A 23,227-nucleotide genomic window follows, 5' to 3' on the forward strand; every position below is an offset into this window, starting at 1 on the left:
CAAACAGATCACTGATCAAAACATACTCACTCGCATACACACATGCGTACAACCTTCTTGCTCTATCTAGGCTTCTCTGCATTGCAATTGTAGAAGATTAAGTGTTTCCTTTTGTAAAGTAGCTAATGTTCAGAGTGGGTGGTAATTCAATAATTCTCAATGGATATTATTTAGAGAATGGAGTTGTCCTCAAGCCATTTACAATCATTATGGTTGAATGCACTTGTACAAATTGTACCCAGGCCCACATTTCAGATGTCACCTTGTCATGACTCATGCCACTCCAATGTGTAAACAGGGGCACTTTTATATTTTGCTGTTGTTGTTGCTACAAATAACAATAATCCAATGCAGGAGGAATTGAAGGGGGAATTGTGACTATTAATGCTGTAAAGAGTCAGGTATCAACTAAAGAAAACAGATCAACCTATAGGTGCAATTTGGGTATGGTGGCGTGTGCCTGTAATCCCAGCTACTCAGGAGGCTGAGGCAGGAGAATTGCCTGAACCCAGGAGGCAGAGGTTGCAGTGAGCCGAGATCGTGCCATTGCACTCCAGCCTGGGTAACAAGAGTGAAACTCCATCTCAAAAAAAAAAAAAGATGTGGGAGTTAAGCAAAAGAAATAGAAGGGATATAGATTAATGAAGATTTGATACATGAGCCCTGGTGTGGTGACTCACGCCTGTAATTCCAGCACTTTGGGAGGCCAAGGTGGGTGGATCACAAGGTCAAGAGATCGAGACCATTCTGGTCAACATGGTGAAACCCCGTCTCTACTAACAATACAAAAAATTAGCTGGGCATGGTGGCACGTGCCTGTAATCCCAGCTACTCGGGAGGCTGAGGCAGGAGAATTGCCTGAACCCAGGAGGCAGAGGTTGCAGTGAGCCGAGATCGCACCATTGCACTCCAGCCTGGGTAACAAGAGCGAAACTCCGTCTCAATAAAAATAAATAAATAAATAAATAAAAATAAAAAATCAGCCGGGTTTAGTCATGAGTGTGTAGTCCCAGCTACTCAGGAAGCTGAGCCAGAAGAATCACTTGAACCCAAAAGGTGGAGGTTGCAGTGAGACAAGATCGTGCCACTGTGCTCCAGCCTGGGCAACTGAGTGAGACTCCATCTCAAAAAAAAAAAAAAAAAAAAAAAGATTTAATGCATGCTGCTGGGACTGCAGTTTATACACCGTGTCTTAAACTCACCGATCAGAAGGGTCCTGAAGAGTCTGAAGGGGAAGGCACAGAGCCTACAGCAGCCAGTGTGAGGAGGCATAAAGTTAATAGTCATTATTAAATCCATGGAGGCATGTGCAATTAATATTTTATGTTTGATAATTATACCCACAATTATAATCTTATAATGAGTTAGTGATTAGCAATAACAAGTTAAAGAATGATTTATGGTGGTAAATTATACACAAATTGAAACAAAATTCTGTAGGAATGACTGGAGTATAAAAGAATTTTAAAAGTGAGTAAATGTCTGGATCTGTGCCCCAACCACAAACCATGGCTGAGGAAGGATTCTGTGTCCTTGGTGCTTAACATAGCATCCAACACATACTAGATACTCAGTAATCATTGGTTCAAATATATACTAGCAGGATAAGTACATAACCATTTGGATAGCTGATGAGAAATACGGTCGCTTAACAGAGCTTGGAAACCCAACTGAGGTCCCATTTTCTTGAAAGTGGAAGCTGACAAGACCAGCAGCAAAAACGAAGAAGCTTTCCCAATGTTTTCCAATCTCCTATTAGCCTGACTCAGAATTCTCAAATGAGAATAAAGGATAAGGCTTTAGAGAACACTTGGCAATGTCACCACTGTGATGTGGACAGGATGCTACTGGGTAGAGTAAGAGGCTGGAGCTGTCACTAAACATTCCACAGTGCACAGGCACCTAAAACAATCATTTTCATATCCAAAATGTCAATAGTGAAAGTTGGAAATTCTGGTCTAACTGAATAGGCTCCATTGCTCATGTGATTTCTACCCTCACTTGTCTTTCTGACAAACTACTATGTATCCTTCAAAGCCTAGCTCAGCTGTTAACCTCTCCTCTAGAGTTTAACCTTCCACCACTCTATCTCCAGAGAGAATTAAGCATGTCTTTACCAGGAACTTTTGTTCCCAAAACACACTTTACATATTTCTATTATTATACTTAACACACATCATTGTTCTTTGTAATTGTAGTGAGGTATCACTTCAGCTGAACTGAAAAAATAAAAAAATAGCTCCCATGAATAAAGCATTTACTACTTGCAAGACACTTTGCCAAATGCTTTAATCTCTTTTAATGCATGCACAAGAAAACATGAGGTAGCTCTTATTATCTCCATTTTACAAACAAGGAAAATAAAGTTTAGAGGATTTAAGAAACAGCTGCAAGGTAATAGGTCCCACAACTAGAAAGTAACAAAACTAAGATCCAGACCAGAGGTCAAACCAGCTGTGATATTTGTCTGCCAACTACAGAAGAAAGAACTATTTGATGGGACATAACCATTTTTACACTTTTGAAACAAAGAAGGTGAAAAGAGTCATGGCCATCATGTGGATCCACCCACTGAGATGAGCAGGGATATCAGAAACAGGTCAATATGTTGGGGTTGACAGCAGATGCCCCAGGAAGGTCAATCAAGCAGACTATACAAATGGTATAGAAATATTTGGTCAAAATCCCAGCACACAGGAATAGAGAAGTTGAAATGATGTGGGCATTTAATACATGGATGAAATGAAAAAATGATTAAATACACGCTTGTGGTCAAGTGTTTCAGCATGTATTGAAAACCCTGCAATGGGCCATCTGAGGGCTGAGGCTCAGTCTGAAGCACAGGGTGGAGAAATCTGTTAACAGCCTGTGATATAGAAACAGGAGAGGGTCTAGCAAAAGTAGTTCAGCATCCTGGACCAGGAGGAGGAAGCAGTACCTAATGGTGTGAGCCCAGGGATGGTGACTGGAGGGATGGGCAGGGATTGAAGCCTGGGACCAATTTTGAGTGTTACATTAGGGAGGGAGCATAACCAGAAATAACCTGGTTATTAAACTGAAGCACAGGGTGCTGGAGTGGACTGAATTCAGGTGAGGCTGGGCCACGGGAACCAGGAGCAGAACTGAGCCCGAAGGAGTCTCATCATGCAAGAAAGAAAGGGCAAAGCCTGGAGCCAGGACCATCTTGCCTTTAAACCAGAAGTAGTAGAATCAGTCTTGTGCTCAAAGTCAAAGTCCTCAAATGGTTCAGAAGAAGAGAAACCTTATAGATAGATATAGATTATATTATAGATGAAAAAGTAATTATAGATCCTGAGAGGAAACAGTTATTATGTAGGCGTAAAAGTAATTGTGTTTTTTGCCATTACTTTTAAATTACTTTTGCGTCAGCCTAATAACTTTTCCCTCTCCAGCTTTATAATTATTTTTTCTGTCTATAATATAATCTGTATCTATCATTGGGAAATCTATAAATATGGCAAATGATAACACTTCCTCAAATGTAATGGAATTTTTTTGTGATACTGAGGCAACTTTTTTGAAAATTTGAAATTGCTTCCAAAAAAGTAATTTTCTATTATTGCCTGCTGGTGGTTTGACCAGGTTGCTGGCATGGTAGCTCAAATTGATCCCACCATCAGAAAGGAAATTTGGCCACTAATCCATACAGTTTCCCAAATTCTCTCCCTGTCTGCCATCTCCCTAGGACCACAGAGGCAACAGCCTCCCATTTCTATTATAACACAGGTTGGGTCCATTAAACTGAACGATGGACACTTCCATTAACCAGAGGCTGCTGGTTACCCGGGGACAAACAAAATCCTCCCGTGGTCCCCCACAAATAATCCCTTTGCTAATCTCCCAGTAGGAAATCTTCTTCAAATCTTTTTAAAAAAATTTCCTACTGTGAATTAACTATGGGTGCTTGAAAATACAGAAGAGTGTACTCCAAGTCCATTCAATGTGACATTCTCAAGTTAAGAGCCTCTCTCTGCCCACGTGTTTGTAAGCACAAGCAAACAATCTGACCTCCTACCAAAGAGGACTGAATTTGCCCATTTTACATGTGGCCTGGTAACTGAACTTCTATTCTGACAGTGGAGGCAGTTATGGATGCCCTTAAATCATACATTTTGCTAATCTTTCATCCAATACATTTCCAGCCAACTCTAAGTAGAAAAGAGGAAAAAGCTGCTTACACATATCCAGCAGCTAGAATCATTTAAGCTAAATTAATAGGGTCTATAAATAACTTTGTTCTTCCTTTAAAAAAAGAAAAGAGAGATGGTGAGTTTAACTAACTATCAGAGGAATGGCCTATTTTCCTCATCAAGTTGTCACAACCTGAGGAAATCTCGAATTCGTTTCAGGGAAAATGTAACCATCCAGTGCAGATGCTGTGTGCAGAATGGGTGCCTGTTAACCAAAATTCCCATACACGCCATTTACCAGCATGCTCACTGGCCCTTCCTCCCATAGCTACTAATAGTGAATTACCCTGTTTTAATGTGATTTTTTAAATTTACCAGTTAATTTTAAAATGGCACGTTTGACATCCTTGATTTTTCTACTTTGAGTAATTTGTAAACCCTGAAATAAAGAGCATTTCTCTCAGAACTTTTTGAAGACTATATGAGATATCCTTAGATGTGATACCACAGATCCTATGAGGCCTCATCATCATTATTATTATTAATTATTATTCACTTATCACTTGAGAAGCAGCCCCATTATTTTATGTACTAACCAGAAGGAAAAATGCTGCTTTATTAAACTATGGCACAATGTAGTCTCACCACTTCGAATTGTGTTATATGCAATTTGGAAAGCTATATTATGTGTATTTAGGGACTTATTTTTATAATTTATTACCATTGTACACACGTGAAACAAACCATAGATGAAATATACTGGTTAATGCAGTAGTCCCCAACTTTTTTGGCATCAGGGACCAGTTTCATGGAAGACAATTTTTCCACACACTGGGAGGTGGGGGATGATATTTTCAGGATGATTCAGGTACATTACATTTATGGTGCACTTTATTTCTATTATTATTACATTGTAACATACGATGAAATAATTATACACCTCACCATAATATAGAATCAGTGGGAGCCCTGAGCTTGTTTTCCCACAACTATTAATAAACTATCTCGTCTGAGTGTGATGGGAGACAGTCACAGATATCAGGCAAATTTGTTCTCACAAGGAGCACACATTCTAGATCCCTCCCATGCACAGCTCACAATAAGTTTGCATTCCTATGAGAATTTAATGTTGATCTATTGCAAGAGGCAGAGCTCAGGCAATAATATGAGTGATGGGGAGCAGCTGAATACAGATGAAGTATCACTCACTCACCCGCCGTTCACCTCCTGCTGTGCAGCCTGGTTCCTAACAGGCCACGGATCAGTACCAGTCCATGGCCCATAGGTTGGGGACCCCAGGTTAACATATATTCCTAACACTTCATGATCATAGTTTGACACTTTTGTGATTACTTTCTAACCTGATATTGTTAATGTCTATATTGTTGATACAATATTTCTTTTAAAAAATTTACAAAAAGAACTAAAATCCTTTGGGGTTAAGCTTTGAGCAATCACCAAGAACTAGAATAACCCCTTTCTCTGCAATCATTTGGTTTCTAGGAGCTAAAAGAGTGTTCCACTGTTTTCTCCAGGAAATTTTCTTCTGAGCCGCTGTCAGTCATTCTGCAACTTTTGATGATGATGCTTTTGCTGTTTTCCCAACTCGGGCAATATCAACTGTATCACACTGGCCTAGCCATCAGCAATTGCTCAATGGCATTTCTTGTAAAATAAAACCTAACACAGAGATCTTAAAATTTGTACCTTAGAATGTATCAGATACAGTATGTGGCCACTGAGCTATCTGAACTGAACTGGAAATTTGTTTCCTGAATTGCAAAGGCTCTCTCTTCTGGATTCTCACCTCAACCGAGAATTGAAACCCAGAGTTTTTCTATCCTGGCTTCTCCGCAGCTGCCTTGAGTTGTTTTGGAGCTTTATTCAGGAAGATTCCACCCCTAAATTCATCATTGGAAATTTGAAGAATTTATTCATTTGGTTCTCAAGCTCCCTTTAGGTAATTTACAGCTTGAAGTAGTCTCATAAGATACCTTTCTGAGATTGATAAAGTGTACAAGGGAAACTAAGTTTCACAGTGTGACTGCATGGTCAGAACAAGTCTAGGTCACAACCTCTCAGCCTCCCCACCCCAGAAGGTCAGGCATCCACAGAAGGTGCTGCTATGTGAAAGGTGAGGCAAACAGTGAATGCAACACTAGGCACAGAAGGAGACATGGAAGAATCTGGGTAGCACGAAAAACTGTCTACTTCATGTATTCCTTCAACCCGTCAATCAATCAGACAGCAAACATTTATGGAACCTCTAATAAATGTCACATGTGTAAGCTTTGTGTGCTTCCTCCAATTTTGACCCATATGCATCCACAGCACCTTCTGTGGATGCCTGACCTTCTGGGGTGGGGAGGCTGAGAGGTTGTGACCTAGACTTGTTCTGACCATGCAGTCACACTGTGAAACTTAGTTTCCCTTGTACACTTTATCAATCTCAGAAAGGTATCTTATGAGACTACTTCAAGCTGTAAATTACCTAAAGGGAGCTTGAGAACCAAATGAATAAATTCTTCAAATTTCCAATGATGAATTTAGGGGTGGAATCTTCCTGAATAAAGCTCCAAAACAACTCAAGGCAGCTGCGGAGAAGCCAGGATAGAAAAACTCTGGGTTTCAATTCTCGGTTGAGGTGAGAATCCAGAAGAGAGAGCCTTTGCAATTCAGGAAACAAATTTCCAGTTCAGTTCAGATAGCTCAGTGGCCACATACTGTATCTGATACATTCTAAGGTACAAATTTTAAGATCTCTGTGTTAGGTTTTATTTTACAAGAAATGCCATTGAGCAATTGCTGATGGCTAGGCCAGTGTGATACAGTTGCCCCAATACTCCATGATAACTATTCTTTCTTATACATCTTATGTTTTGATGTTTTAAGGATAGAAGGACTAAAATAGCATATGATCAAATATTGTCCCCCATTCCTCACCTACATCAACAAAACGTTTATTAGAACAAATCATTATACATACCAGAATGTACAGTATACCCATGTTTATTCAGCTCTACCTTTAAAGGTCTGTAGACTTGCAGTTTTCAGAATTTTAGTGACATTGCCACCTTTCAACCAAATTAAATTTGCATCACAATACATTCAGATCTTCCACTACAGGACAAACATAGTTTATATTAATAGGAATTAAGGTTATTCATCCAAACAGCTGAAAACTGCCCTGGTTTAACTCTAAAAGACTTTGATGGGTATACTTTCATCTAGTTATTTCTTCTAGAAATGACCCAGCACTGAAAAATGAGACACTTTATTTTTCTTCAGCCAGCCCAGAAACTAGGTTACTGCTTCCCAAGCACCAAATGAGAAATATCCATTGATTTTTTTTAAAAGGACTGCTTCTTGCTTCCTCTTCAGTGTAGTTGTACAAATCACTGGTGCTGTGCTGGATACATGTCACCTCTATAGCCTGCTGAACAAATGATTAGACGCAGCATTGGGTGCGTTGGGTTTGCTGTGAAGGGAGCCCCTGCTCACCGGGTGAGTGAAGAAACTGTGATTTGTCTGTTCTGCTCTCCTGCACTCTGGCCACTTGTTAACTTTCTAAGCCCTGCATTCATGTTATTTTATTGTTTTGGGCCCTGGCCAGACACCCTTGCTTGCTGCCTGCTTGGCTCACCATGCATGGTTGACAGTCAGGCCCTTCTCTGACCCCCTCTTCATCTCTTTGAAGTCCTCTATTTAGCCTCTCAGAGTTATTTTTTCCTTGAAGTCCTCTCTGTCTTGGTTTGTTGTACTCAGTCTAAAATATAGTAATGAGTACTCTGTTTATTTGTGTTTGAAGCAATCTTTAAAAGTTCTGAGGCCGGGTACAGTGGCACACACCTGTAATGGCACCACTTTGAGAGGCTGAGGTGGGCAGATCACAAGATCAGGAGTTTGAGACCAGCCTGGCCAACATAGTGAAACCCCGTCTCTACTAAAATTACAAAAAAAAATTAGCTGAGCATGGTGGCTGGCACCTGTAATCCCAGCTACTTAGGAGGCTGTGGCAGGAGAATCACTAGCCACCAGGAGGTGGAGGTTGCAGTGAGCAGAGATCGTGCCACCGTACTCCAGCCAGGGCAACAGTGCGAGACTACATCTTAAAAAAAAAAAAAAAAAGTTCTATCTGCACTTTCAATTGGAAGTTTTAAAATACTGTATGGGCAGTCACTGTTTTTAACTTCTTTTTTCAACTATACTAGACATATACACTGGAGGACTGCATGCCTGGCTGGTGGAGGAGGCTGAGACGCAGTAGGAATGTGGACAGTACTGCCCAGAGGCAGTCGCTAGGTGGGCTCTTGATGACCCACACACTCAGGGTGCTCACCAACTTGGGGGAGACTGAGATGCCCACTTCTATTGACTTTAAATACCGAAGGTTGACCCCTCAGTGAGTTGATGGGAACCCATCAAGGTAATTGATGCAAGTAGTTCATTACTACAGACCATTTTTATGGCAAAGATAAAGACAGGATGTATTTCCCAAGCCGTTTAAAGAGTGAAATCAACAAAGGTGTGCTAACCTTTGACGGATATCTACATATACTAAGTAGTCTTGAGGTACATCAATTATGGTCTCATCAACCTAGGGAATATATTAAATAAGATTATAAAGTTTTTGATAAGCATTTTCACCCAGCAGTCTTTGCAGTAATCATCCTGTTCATTTGATGCTAAAGAAATGGCTGGACAAAGGTACTTGGTACCACATCCTAAGGATTATTTGCCAACTGCTGGGTACTGTGTGCAAAGATTTATTGTCAAGAAATTAAATTCCTTTGACAAAAGAGAAGATATAAAAATACTCCTAGAGTAAATACCCACACTGAGAGCTCATATCTAAATCCTGCAAGGCTGGCTGAGTTCTAATTTTATTCTCTTATACTACCTACACTACTCTTTAAAGTGGGGCAGGGGGCATTTATTATTTCTGTTTATGTGCAAACTGTAATTCCTATGTGAAATCAAGTAAAGCCATTTAAAAATCAAAGTTAATGTTAACAAGATGATCTATTTCATCCCGCCTAATAGAAGCTAATGAATCATTGTGAATTTATTGTAGTAGAAAGACAGTGGATGCTGGCAATTATACTGATGAGCAGAAATCCTCACAAGTGGGTACTTTAAAGCAATTATTTTCCATTTTGTTTCTAAAAAAGCCTCTGAGTACAACTAAGCTTTGATTACCTGGCACCTGAAAATATACATTCTCAGAGGGGTATTTGCAATGATTATTTTAGTGGAAAGAAAGTAAACAGCTACTGTTTGTGAAAGCTCAGTTGTGAGCCTCTTTAAAGTTTAAAATATGAATTGTGCAAAAGACAAAACCCTGACTTAATGGACTAATTTATTATCACATTATGTTCCCAACTGGAAAGAGTCAATGACTTATTGGGTACCTGAGTATTAGAGAGCCGTTTTAAATACATTTTCTCAAGAACAAACCTCTTCAAGCTTGAAAGCCAATATCATTTTTGCTAGCAGCCTATCCGGTCCCAAGCTGACTTATTCCTCTACTTTTTCCTTATTACTCCTCTACTCCATTTCCCATTGGCCCCAGGTTTATGAAGGGATGCATAAAGAATGACAGTTGGTACAGAGCTTGCCTTGTGCAAACATTGGCTGCTTCAAGAGAGGCAAGTCAAAGGCCATCCAAAGAAGAAATCAAGGGGAGAAAACAATTATTTTTCAAGTACAGAAAGACTGGGGGTTCTTCCAAAGGGGATTGTCCTATTTCTGTCTAATTTAACTTTATTGGTGCACAGTGGAAGTCAAAAGGCCACATTCTTTAAAAAGGTGAGGAATATAGACCAATGAGAGGTTAAAGGCTAAAGTGTTTACATCGTAAACTCAGCTCATAACTCCATGTCTGAAGATGATGGGCACAAACTCAGATGGACAAAATCAACTTGTTTACTCGACTTGGGCATAATTTTTCCCTAAATGGGAGAAATATTTTTAAGGGCTATTAATGTAATTCAGTAGCAGAAATGAAGACAAGAAACAGAGAGATGTACTGGACTGTGTAACCAGAAGTTAGCAAAACAAAATTCATTTTTGTAACTTAGGTGGAGTTCCAACAAAACCAGGTGAGTACCCCTCACAAAAGGGGTTACTTGCCCAAGTGCCCACAAGTAACAAACTGAGAATTTAAACTAGCTGCTTAGTGTCTATCTGTGTTTTTTTCTCAATGTGAAAATAATACAAATTTATTTTGGAGAAAGTACAAGTAGAAAAAATATTCAAATTACTTAAAAATAATACTCCCGGCCAGGCGAGGTGGCTCAAGCCTGTAATCCCAGCACTTTGGGAGGCCAAGGCGGGTGGATCACGAGGTCAAGAGATCGAGACCATTCTGGTCAACATGGTGAAACCCCGTCTCTACTAAAAATGCAAAAAGAATTAGCTTGGCACGGTGGCGTGTGCCTGTAATCCCAGCTACTCAGGAGGCTGAGGCAGGAGAATTGCCTGAACCCAGGAGGCGGAGGTTGCGTTGAGCTGAAGTCATCCATTGCACTCCAGCCTGGGTAACAAGAGTGAAACTGTCTCAAAAAAATAAAAATAAAAATAAAAAAATAATACTCCCAACTCCTAGAAAAATTATTAAAGTGTTTGCATAATTTCTTGCATTTTCTACATATTGCTTTGCTTACTTGATATCATTTTGGGTTCTGCTTTAAAAGTTTATCATAAGCATTTTCCATATACTTTACAACTCCGTGTGAATGTCATATTTAATGCCTGCAATTATATAAAATATATGATTTCTTACTTTACCTAGACAATTGCTTATGGCTGAGCACTTAGAAAGTCTCGATTTTTTTCACTAATCTGAATTACCTTACAAATACTCTAGACATAGAATTTCTGGCCCTCAAAATATGAGGATCTTTAAAACTCTTTACTCATATCCCTGAATTACTTTCTCGAAAGATTAAAACATTATACTTTTCAGCTGTCTCTGGAGCTGAAATTCATGATACTTACCAACACTGGGTATTCCGTTTTAAAACAGCTTTTTATATTTAATTAATATAATTAAAATCTTATTTTTATTTAAAGGCTTTGGTCATGTAATAAGCCAAATATTGTTCCAATGGTTATGACTTATTTGCAACATCTCGTTGGTGAAGTAAGCATGCATGATCTTTGCCCATTTGTCTATTGGAGTCTCAGGGTTTATTTTTAAGACCATGTCTGTCATGCTTGATGCTGGAACTCTAGCACTGCCCATGACAAAATAAAAATTAATTTAATTATTCTTTATAAGTTAATATTATTAAGCAGTTTCATATTTGTTGTAATTATTTTTCTTTGCCATCTTTTAGTTTAATGTACACAGTTTAAACCCTTGAAATTTGTTGTATCTCTGTCCTTTCTTTTGCTAATTCTTTTATTTGGTTGAAGTACAGGAGGTCTTACCTAATGTACAGCTCAGATAAACACTCAGAGCTTCCTTCTAGGCATTTCACGGCTTAAATATTTGTAAGTTTATAATGATCTGGAATTTATTTTAAAATGGGACACAGTTGTAGGCAACATGTTTGTTTAAAAATGACCTAAACCAACTTACTAAGTAACATTTCTCTTCCCCAATAACCCTAAATAACCCCAAAGAGAAAGGTGATTTAATAAGTGGGTGTAGGTCATATACATATATAAACTAAATATATGAAAATGATTATGTATATTACATTTTAGTACGTATATAAACTAAATATATAAAAATTATGATTATTTTCATATATTTAGTTTATATACATACTAAAATGTCCTTCTGGTATTTTTCTGTTTCTTTGAGCTTTCTGAAGATGCCAATGTTTGTGTCATATTGAATAATATAACTTTATACTATTTTAATATTTTGTAGCAATAATTTGCCTCCTTACCTTTTTCATATTGAATAATGTTATATTTTTATCTTTATACTTTTCAACATAATTCCATTTATATTCTCATCTTTGTATTTTATATGTAATTTTAAAAATATATTTTAATGACAAAGATTTCAAATTTAGAGGAATTTGTACACATATTATTTTAAAAAAAGAAAAGAATGAGGAAAATAGGGGGACCCTAATGAAATGCAGTCCTCTCTCAATTCACCTTTCTCACTCCTGTTCTCTGTTCAAGACACTAAATAATATGTGGCACATATACACCATGGAATACTATGCAGCCAATAAAAACAATGAGTTCGTGGCCTTTGTAGGAACATGGATGAACCTGGAAACCATCATTCTCAGCAAACTGACACAAGAACAGAAAATCAAACACTGCATGTTCTCACTCATAGGCAGGTGTTGAACAATGAGAACACATGGACACAGGGAGGGGAGCATCACACACTGGGGTCTGTAGGGGGGAAATAGGGGAGGGACAGTGGGGGGTGGGGAGGTGGGGAGAGATAGCATGGGGAGAAATGCCAGATATAGGTGATGGGGAGGAAGGCAGCAGATCACACTGCCATGTGTGTACCTATGCAACAATCTTGCATGTCCTTCACATGTACCCCCAAAATCTAAAATGCAATAAAGCATAAAAAATATAAATAAATAAATAATAATATGCATATGCTAATATATTTTAAAAATTATCAATTTCAAACATTATCTACTTTAAACTAGATAGGATTCAACTACATAGCACTAAAAATCCCTCCTCTATTCCTTCTACTAAATTACTATCACAATTTATCTCTCTGTTACTTTGGGACCTTAAATCACATATTTTAATATTTATTTTTTGTTTAAACAACTAGAAATTTTCTCCGGATTTCTTGCTTTATACAATACATGGTTTAGAGTTCCTATATTTCATCACCTCTCTTCTCTCTCTCTACTACTTGATGTTTTTCATCTGAACATTTATGTTATATTGCATGGTTTGACACCATTTATGTTTTTGCTCTGCAATCACAGTTGTATAAACTTTCACTAACTTACACTATGATTCCAGAAGACTCAGTAACTACAACTGTTCCAGTAGTCTTCTCGTTCACCCAATAAAAAGACAAATGAAATGAATGATTTACCCTAAAGCTTTAAGATAATGTAGTATGTCCTCTCTCACTAGATAATGTGGCCCCCAACAAGAGCTTTATCTGTGTGCCCTGTATTTACGAAGTCCTACTGGACTGCTGACTCTTACCTACAAATTCTAAAGACGAAGAAATGAGGTGCTGGTCACTTTGACGAAAGAGCAAATTCGAGTTGGCTGTGCTGCAGTTGGTCAGCATTTTCAGTTTGTTGGGATGTAAGTACATCCTGCAGAAGAGAAAAAAGAGAATGAATTGGGTATTGTTTAATGAAATGGGGTTAAGAATCAAGCAACCAAGAGAAATAGGGATGCATTTGTCATTTCCAGAGAGCTTCAACTGAAAGATCTCCAGTGATGAGAGTCTCTGAAGAACCCATGTGAAAGCCTCCCACAAGAGAAAAAGCGAGCTCTCACCACCTGCAAGCCTAGAAAACACTGGAGCTAGACCACAGCCATACCAGATGGAACTTTCCTGCCCCTTCCTCTTCTTTCTCCCCCATTCTGATCTTTGAGAAGTAGAAACCAGCCATTGAGATAGAGAAGAAGAGAAAAAAAGAGAACTTTAACATTAAAGTAAAATTGAAGTTTTGAATATTATGTGAGATTGAACCTTGAAATACTGAGTCCATGTCTTATGAGTTTCAATGACAGAAAAACTGTTCCATAAAAGTGACCACAAACTGCCACACTTTTCATCCAGGAAGGGAAATAACTCTAAAGAGTAATTTCAATGGAAAGAGAAAGAGGGGGAAAGATTGCTTCACGATCACTTGCTATCAGCTGTGCTTGTGTGAAGCAATGTCTGTACATGGTCATTCTGGTTATGTGCTCAAAAATTTGGCAGGAATGGAAGACTAAAGGGCACCTCAAGTCAATCTGAGCCAATTCAAGAAAATAACATTTCAGCCAATTTCAGCCAATTCGAGCCTGAGAGCTCTATGTTTCTCATTTTCAAGTTCATCATATCTTAGTATCTGCATTATCTCAAGAGATTATGTAGGACCCTATATAAGAAAAAAAATTGTACTCAAGCAGATTTACAGGAAAAAAACAAACAAGCCCATTCAAAAGTGGGCAAAGGATATGAACAGATACTTTACGAAAGAAGACATATATGAGGCCAACAATCATATGAAAAAATGCTCATCGTCACTGGTCATCAGAGAGATGCAAATCAAAACCACATTGAGATACCATCTCACGCCAGTTAGAATGGCGATCATTAAAAAATCTGGAGACAACAGATGCTGGAGAGGATGTAGAGAAAAAGGAACACTTTTACACTGTTGGTGGGAGTGTAAATTAGTTCAACCATTGTGGAAGACAGTGTGGCAATTCCTCAAGGCCTTAGAAATAGAAATCCCATTTGACCCAGCAATCCCATTACTGGGTATATATCCAAAAGACTATAAATCGTTCTACTCTAAGGACACATGTACACGAATGTTCATTGCAGCACTGTTTACAATAGCAAAGACCTGGAATCAACCCAAATGCCCATTGATAATAGACTGGATTGGAAAAATGTGGCACATATACACCATGGAATATTATGCAGCAATCAGAAATGATGAGTTCGTGTCGTTTGTAGGGACATGGATGAATCTGGAAAACATCATCCTCAGCAAACTGACACAAGAACAGAAAATGAAACACCGCATATTCTCACTCATAGGTGGGTGATGAAAAATGAGAACACATGGACACAGAAAGGGGAGTACTAAACACTGGGGTCCATTGGGGGGAAAAGGGGAGGGCCAGTGGGAGGGGGAGATGGGGAGGGATAGCCTGGGGAGAAATGCCAAATGTGGGTGAAGGGGAGAAGAAAAGCAAAGCACACTGCCATGTGTGTACCTACGCAACTGTCTTGCATGCTCTGCTCATGTACCCCAAAACCTATAATCCAATAAAAAATTTAAAAAAGGCTATAAAAAAAAAAAGTAATTTAAAAATGTTGTATGTAAATATATTTTAAATAAATAATATCTTCCTCTAGTTTCATTAAACTTACTTTAGCTTCATTTCTGATATTTTTCAGATGACCAAGGATGCCAAGTTTCCATATCCTTTGAGCAAATGTTGGTTCATATAAAAGCCATTACTGAAAATTTACCAGAGAAGCAAATAATACAGCAATTCATTGTGTGTGTTTTTTATTTGTTTGTTTTAACCCAAATATTTAGTTCTATATATTTCTTTCACAATTTTTTATAATGGAATTCTATATATGGACTTTTTAAATCCATATGTAATTATTCATATCCACTATTTCTCTCAATTGATAGTGTCTATGCAAAAGTATATTATATGGTATAACCAAGACTTGTTAAGTATTGCTAGTGACTTATAACCATTTGTTGACTGGAAACACAATCAGTCACCTTGGCAGTAAAATGACAATCAAAAATACCATTTTTCTTTTATGTTCTATACTTTACAATCTCAGTGTCTTCCGGCCTCTGATCAGCTCATTCTAGCCTACCCTTAACAGTTTGCTTATTACTTTCTGCTTCTGGAAAGGGATCTAAGTCACCTTAAAATAAAATTCATGTCTATAACAAAGTTCTAAAAAAAATAACATATCAAAGATATAAGAAGAGCAGAAGAAAGCAAAAATGCTAAGAATGAGGTTTGCTATAACTCTTGTGATTGCCTATTCAATTTTACCCTGTATTTCCTCAGTGGCAAGAAAATGAATATGTTGAATATTTCAAGCTATTTGTTTGAAAAAAGCAAACCAATTTTAAGAGAGAAAAAGAAACAGATATAGAAAGTCAGAAAGAGAGCTAGAGAGAAAAATGGGCACATACACTTCTCCCCTGGTTATAAATTCAAAATAGATTTATCAAATGACACTGTATACACAGAATGATGGACAGCATGTCTTTGACCAAAATTAACAGATACAAACAAAACCAAAGATATAACATTTAAATTTAATTCTATAAAGGTGATTGTTCCGAAGATAACTTATAATAAAATAATTATGTAACTGTCTAGTGCTCTTTTCAACTCAAGACAGAGATGATTACCCAGAGAAGTGAGTGGATACCATGTTTCATAGACTGTTTTACCTACAGGGCACTGCTCACAGTAGGGTTTTAAGCAGGAGTTGGTTAGCACACAGTTTGAAGTCAAGTGCTTCAGCAAGAGTCCAGGGGAGCAGCATTACTTGATTGAGCAGAGCAGTATGTTCAACATCACATAAGCGTAGACAGTCTAAGACCATTTCAATTCATCGTATTCATAAATGGAAGTCCTGCAATCTCCTATGTGTCTCCAAAAATATATTGATTTCCTTCTAAGCTTTAAGTCAATAAAGGTGCATTAGTCTGACAACAAGGACATATGTTTCCAACACTGTCCTGTGAAAAAGCTCGTAACTTCAAGTCTCTCATGATAAAAGCCTTCTTTCCAGAAGCAAGTTTATTTCTATTCAAATTTTAGAGGAATAAACATAAATTACAAACATTTGGGGGGGGTGTGCTGTACTTTCTCTACATTTAAAAAGAAAAAAAAAGCTCTTTGGTATTTCACTATTTCAAAGCTTTTAAGTCAAACCCCAATGCAACCTGCTTTATTTAAAAAAAAAAAAGTTCACTTGTTTTAAAGTGTTGTGGTCATGCTAATGTATTTTCAAAATCAATTAAACCTTATCTAAACATCTCAAGAGGGAGGAAGCTTTACTCTATTTTCATCTAAACCACAGACACAAAGCCCTTAGTAAATGCATTTTCATGCTGTGCTGGGAATATGTTACATCTAAGCAAACTACTTAAATGTCATCCAGCAAAGTGTAAATCCAGCTTATAGTCTGGAGGAATGAATGTTTGAAAGTCTAATACACTCAGATTAATGGTGGGCTGTAGTTATATACAATGAGGTTATTATGCCAAGAAAGAATGCAAGCAATACAAACTTACAAAATAACTTGGAATCTTGACTGGAAAGCTTCTTGGATAGAGATGAAACATGTGACCTGTTAGGACTCTCTTCACTTAAAAAAATTAATCAAAGTCCAGAAAAGTATTTTACGTTATACTCTGAAAGGAGGTCATAATCATGCTTTGACAGCTGAATAAGAATCAGATCAAACCAAATTGTGTACTAACTTTATCTGATACACCCCCAGCTGTCCAAATAGTCCCAATAGGGACAGGAAGTTAAAAATACAAGCTCACCCTACAGGGTCATCATAACATAGTGATGACAACTGGCTCAATTAAATCTTTCAAACATTTTATTCTACTAAAGCCAAAATCTCCCCATTAGCAAAAAGTCATCTCCTCACAGCACATTTACTCTTTGACCATCTTTGACCTGACTGAAACATCTGAGTAATCTTTTGCAAGTTTCTCTCTCACCAAATCAATTCCCAAGCAGTTACAGAGTCCCTGTTGTATACAGTGCACTGTAATATATACTAAGGAAGAAAAAAATGTTGCAAGACAGATTTATGAACCAAATAACAATCTGGATGAACAATTGGAAACATCAGGAGTGTCATTATGTAAAACACAATGCATAGGCATGTGGAAAAATAATGACTAAAATTAAATATAAAAAAGTTGTTATAGGTTGGGCACGGTGTCTCAAACTTGTAATCCCAGCAGTTTGGGAGGCTGAGGCAGGCAGATCGCAAGGTCAAGAGATCGAGACCATCCTGGCCAACATGGTGAAACCCTGTCTCTATTAAAAATACAAAAAAATTAGCTGGGCATGGTGGCGCACGCCTGTACTCCCAGCTACTTGGGAGGCTGAGGCAGAAGAATTGCTTGAACCCAGGAGGCAGAGGTTGCACTGAGCCAAGATTGTGCCACTGCCCTCCAGCCTGGCGCCTGGCAACAGAGACTCTGTCTCAAAAACAAAAAAGTTGCTATAATGTAGAATTATAGATTATTTATTTCCCAAAAGCACTATCATGGAAATTTATACCTTTTGTATAAAAGAGAATATTTTAAGATCATCTTACAATATAGCTGGAAGGATAAAAACAAAAATATACAAAATGAGAAAAAAAGAAATCCAAAAGTAGCATATCAACACGTGAGAATGAATATGATATACAATCCATGCAACACTATTAAGTAAGAAATAACCAAGGGCTGCAGTTGGCTCCAGTGGCTTCCTGAAGGAAGAGATTTTCTGGGCTACGGACAACAAAGTTGTCTTGGAACAGATCGTGATAAATTGATGAGGGTATCAGAAAGCTGGAGCAGATGTAATATGAGTTCCTAAGAATGCTGAAGCTGCAAGAAAGAAGATAATTTCCTATACACTGCCAAAGAATATACCCAAAAAATTGCATTTTTTCAAAAGTGTTGTAAAATGGCAGGAAAAGCTCTGTGCTAGAAATTAAATGACCTGGATTTTGGGCTAGTCCTGTCACTATTGTGACATTGAGTGTTTTACATAACTTCTCAGAGTCTTAATTTCCTCATCTGAAAAATGACAATAATTGCATATAGCCTCCCACCTTCATTTGTTGTTGTAAAGGTCAAACTATATGATGTTTCTGAATATAAAAATGTAAACTGCTACTTGTGTGAAAAGGATTTATATGAAGAACGTGTTAATTGCAACCATCGAAATGTGCACATGGCCCAGTCCTCAGTTTCAGATGCTCCATAAACTCTCCTGATTGAGACTCATTCATACCCATGGCTTCAACCAGCACCTAAATCCTGATGGCTCTCAGATCAATATTTCTAACTCAGATCTAACTACTTATTAGGTATTTCCATATAATGATCCAAATGTACTTACAATCAACATGTCCAAAAATGGACTTACTATGCTTTCTCTGTAATCTGCTCCATACCTGCTATAATCTATCCAAGTGAAATGCAAGGTCAGCATGACTCCAGTCCTGTGTGAAGTCCCACAGCAGCAGAGCCTGAGATGAATATTCATGTGCAGTGACAGAGCAAGAAAGTGATCCCGTGAGAAATCTGGGAGGGAGGAAGGAAAGGAGGATTGGGAAAAGGAAGAAGCCGAGCAACAGTGTGATCTCAACAAAATTCTAGCCTCAGCTTTATCACACAGAGGAGCTCTGGAATGTATATTACCTCTCTTGGCTTCTGCCACCCCAAAAAGAGAACCCTGAGCTTTCATATTCCTGGTCATACAACTCCTGGCAAAAACGACCTCAGGGCAGAGGGTAGAGGGAACTGTTGTGGCTTGGCTGTGTTCCTACCAAATCTCATCTTGAATTGTAGGTCCCATAATCCCCACCTGTCGTGGGAGGGACACAGTGGGAGATAATTCAATCACAGAGGGGCAGTTTCCCCCATAGTTCTCATGGTAGTGAATAAATCTCACAAGATCTGAAGGTTTTATAAGGGGTTTCCCTTTTCGCTTGGCTCTCATTCTTTCTTGTCTGCCACCATGTAAGATGTGTCTTTCACCTCCTACTGTAATTGTGAGGTCTCCCCAGCCACATGGAACTGTGAGTCCATAAACCTCTTTTTTAAAAAATAAATTACCCAGTCTTAAGTATGTCTTTATCAGCAGCATGAGAACAGAATAATGCAGGAACATAAACTTCCAGGTACTTCCAGCTCTCTGACCACATGACGAAAGTGGTTCCAGGAGCTGTCAAGCAGGCTTCCAATGAGGCAAAAGAACACAGAAGGAGTGAAAGAGGCCCCCTGCCCCCACCCCACTACACACACACACACACACACACACACACACAACACACAGATCTGGGGAGATCAGAGTATAGTAGCCCCTGAATACCCAATCCAGAAAACTATGAGGCATCCTGGAGTCATAACTCTCATTCATCCCATACATTGTACCATACTGATCATTAAATCCTATGGAGTCTGTCACTAAGTCCTATATTTAGGAGGATATTTAATATTTTTCTGTTTTAAATTTTAATACACCAAGTATTAAAAGCTATATTAAAACCACATAATCCATGGCTCTTTGGAGTCCTCCATAAACTTTTAGAGTGTAAGTAATCTGGAGACCAAACAGTTTGAAAATGGTTAAGCTGGAGACATGGTTAGAGGCTAAAACATGAGTGGCTGGCTGTACGTAGCTAAGGAGTTTTGATTTCCTCTTTAAAATTATGGGGAGATATTTAAATATTTTAGATAAGGAAGTGACAAATTTATTTATTTATTTATTTTGAAATATTAGTTGGCCTGTCCTTTGGAAGATAAATTAGTGGAGGCTTTGAGGGGAGGCTTAGTGATAAGTTAGCAAGCTTTTTCAGAAGTTCAGTTGGAAGCAATGAGGGGTTCAAAGTGTGGCAAAGGACTGGTCAGAGTCAAGTTGAGAGAAATCCTGCATCTATGTAGGACTTAGCAACAGACTCTATAGGACTTAGTGATTAGTATGGTGTAATGCATGTGATGAATGAGGGGTAGATTAAAACATAGCATCTTACTAAGTGTGACTGATTATCAGGAAAAATGTAGGCATATACATAATTTCCTCAATTTGTCTTTTTTCCTTGAAATTTTTCATGCAATTCTTATGCCAAATAGTTTTATTTCCTTTTTTGTTTTTTGTTTCTTTACCAACAAAATTTCTTCTCTTTCTCTCTCTCTCTTTTGCTCTTTCTCTCTCTTGTGTATGGATTTTGCCTTTAGAGTCAGGTTTAGAAATGGCTGGGCACAGTGGCTCATACCTGTAATCCTAACACTTTGAAAGGCCTAGGCAGGCAGATAACTTGAGGTCTGGAGTTCAAGACCAGCCTGGCCAACATGGTGAAACCCTATCTCTACTAAAAAAAATTAGCCGGGTGTTGTGTAATTCCCGCTACTCAGGAGGCTGAGGCAAGAGAGCCACTTCAACCTGGGAGGCAGAAGTTACAGTGAGCTGAACTGGCACCACTGTACCACTGCACTCCAGCCTGGATGAAAAAGCAAGACCCTGTCTCAAAAAAAAAAAAAATCCTAAAGAAGGAATTACCTAACTTTAGAATGGTCAATCTGTCATCAAGGGAGTTGTTTAAGGATGTGACGGATGATGTTTTGCTATTATTTTGTTAATAAAGTCTATATTGGACCCCTAAAATTAAATAATTACATAAACAAAAAATTAATTTATGAATTAATTAAGAGCAGAAACAAGCAGAAGAATCAAAAATGAGGGAGGGTCTTCAAGATGGCTGACGAGATGCACCTGGCTGTCCTCCTCCACAGAGAAGAACCAAAATATTAAGTAGATAATTACACTTTAAATAGATCAACTAGATATTGCACTTTAAATAGATCAACAAGGAAAAAGAGAGAAGCAAGGCAGCCTGCTTGGCTAGGATCAGCTGGGAGAGCTCCCCCATGCAGGACAAGAGTAAATGAAAGACCCCCAGTGGCCCATTTTGCCACAGTGGGCTCCTCCAGTACTAGTCTTGGGAGAGCCCTTCCACCCTTGCAGGCCCTGAGACTAACATAGAGATCTACCTGCAGACAGGCACAATGGCATTGCTCCAGCCAGTGAGCACACCCTGACTCCCAAGCAGCTACAACATGGCACCATTTTGAGGGCCCAGCTTCCACCAGACTGCAACCTTCCCTGGGGCCCCAAAGCCTCTTCATGTGCACATTTCTAGAGCCTCAGACATACCCTGCACGTATCTACCACCACAGCTGGCTGCTGCTGCCAAGGCTGAAACACAAGCCATTGGCAGCCACACTGATGCCCCCAGTAGCAAAGCTGCTGAGCATTTTCATGTACCTGAAGGACAGACTCCCCACCTGCAGCTGCCACCACTGCTGGCTGCTGCCACTGGGGCCAAAGAACCAGTCACTGGCAGTAACCTGCCCATCCCAGTTACAGGCTGCCATGCACTTTCATACATCCTGAGGTCAGGCTTCCCTGCCTGCAGCTACCCACTAAGATCAAAGGACATGCTCTCCAACCACCTGCCTGTATTCACTGCCAATGAAAGAACCCCACCCTCCCTATCAGCAAGGTGCAAAACAGTCACTACTGCTTTGACAGCACTTTGCTGTGGGCCTGGGGATTACCCAATCCCTGGCCACCAGAGCCAATGTTCATAGGCGCTGCTAGGGAGCTTAAGGTCAAGGTCAACCAGCCTGGCTCTGCAGCCCTTGTCGGTGTCTAAGCATGGTGTTTGAGGGTTTGAGGACCACCAAAGTCCTGTCACACACCATTAGCACCCATGCATTCATCCCCGGGACCTGAGGATGGGTCCACCCTGTCTGCCACTACAACTACCTGCATGCATAACCTATAGGCCTGGGTTCTGGCCCATCCAGCATCTCACAACCAATGGCAACACCAGTGTGGACCTCTTGAAAGCCAGAAGGTTATCCCACCACTACTGCTGTAGCCCACAGCTGGCCTACTGCCCAGGGGCCTGTGGACCCATCCACCAGCCTGGTCACCTTCTGGTACTACAGATACCCAAGCAAACTGCCTATGGACCCAAGGATTGGCCTGCCTGAATCTGCTAACACTGGTGCCAGCATTGTCGACCTGGGGCCTAAGGATAGGCATACTCAGCCCACCAATGCATTCACTGGGGCCTGAGGACTGGCCTAACTCACATCTTTGTCTCCAATAAAACTTTAGTATGACTTCCACTAATAATTGCACCCTAAGCCACTGAGTAAATCACAGACACTATTGACACTAATTACAGTCAAATAAATTATACAGAGACTACACTACTGCACACATCCAGAATCAAAGCCAAAGTGCCCTACACAACAAATACCATAGATACAACTTAAGAAAATATTCTCCTCTATGAAAGCAAATCCGAAAAACTAGAACAAATGACTGTTACATCAGATAAGCAGATATCAATGTGAGGACACAAAAAACATGAAAAAGGAAAGAAATGTGATGCCTCCAATGAAACACAATGATTCTCCAGTAACAGATTTTAATGAAATAGAAATTTATGAAACCCCCCAAAAGGAATTCAAAATAATGATATTCAAAAGGTTCAGTGAGATACAAGAGAACATAAATAAACCAGTACAAAAAAAATCAGAAAAACAATATAGTATATGGATGAGAAATTTACAAAAGGTATA

General features: G+C 38.9%; 1 long non-coding RNA gene across 6 annotated transcripts in view; it reads right to left on the reverse strand.

Annotated features, from left to right (window-relative positions):
* Positions 1–23,227, reverse strand: part of LOC128928459 (uncharacterized) — a 178,979-nt gene that overhangs the window by 123,477 nt on the left and 32,275 nt on the right. For all 6 annotated transcript variants that reach the window (XR_013523776.1, XR_013523778.1, XR_008473473.2 and 3 more), the window contains exon 3: positions 13,314–13,429. This is a non-coding gene — a long non-coding RNA (uncharacterized LOC128928459). The remainder of the gene's footprint in view (positions 1–13,313; positions 13,430–23,227) is intronic.

Source organism: Callithrix jacchus, chromosome 11, assembly GCF_049354715.1.
Source record: "Callithrix jacchus isolate 240 chromosome 11, calJac240_pri, whole genome shotgun sequence".
NCBI classification, from domain to species: domain Eukaryota; kingdom Metazoa; phylum Chordata; class Mammalia; order Primates; family Cebidae; genus Callithrix; species Callithrix jacchus.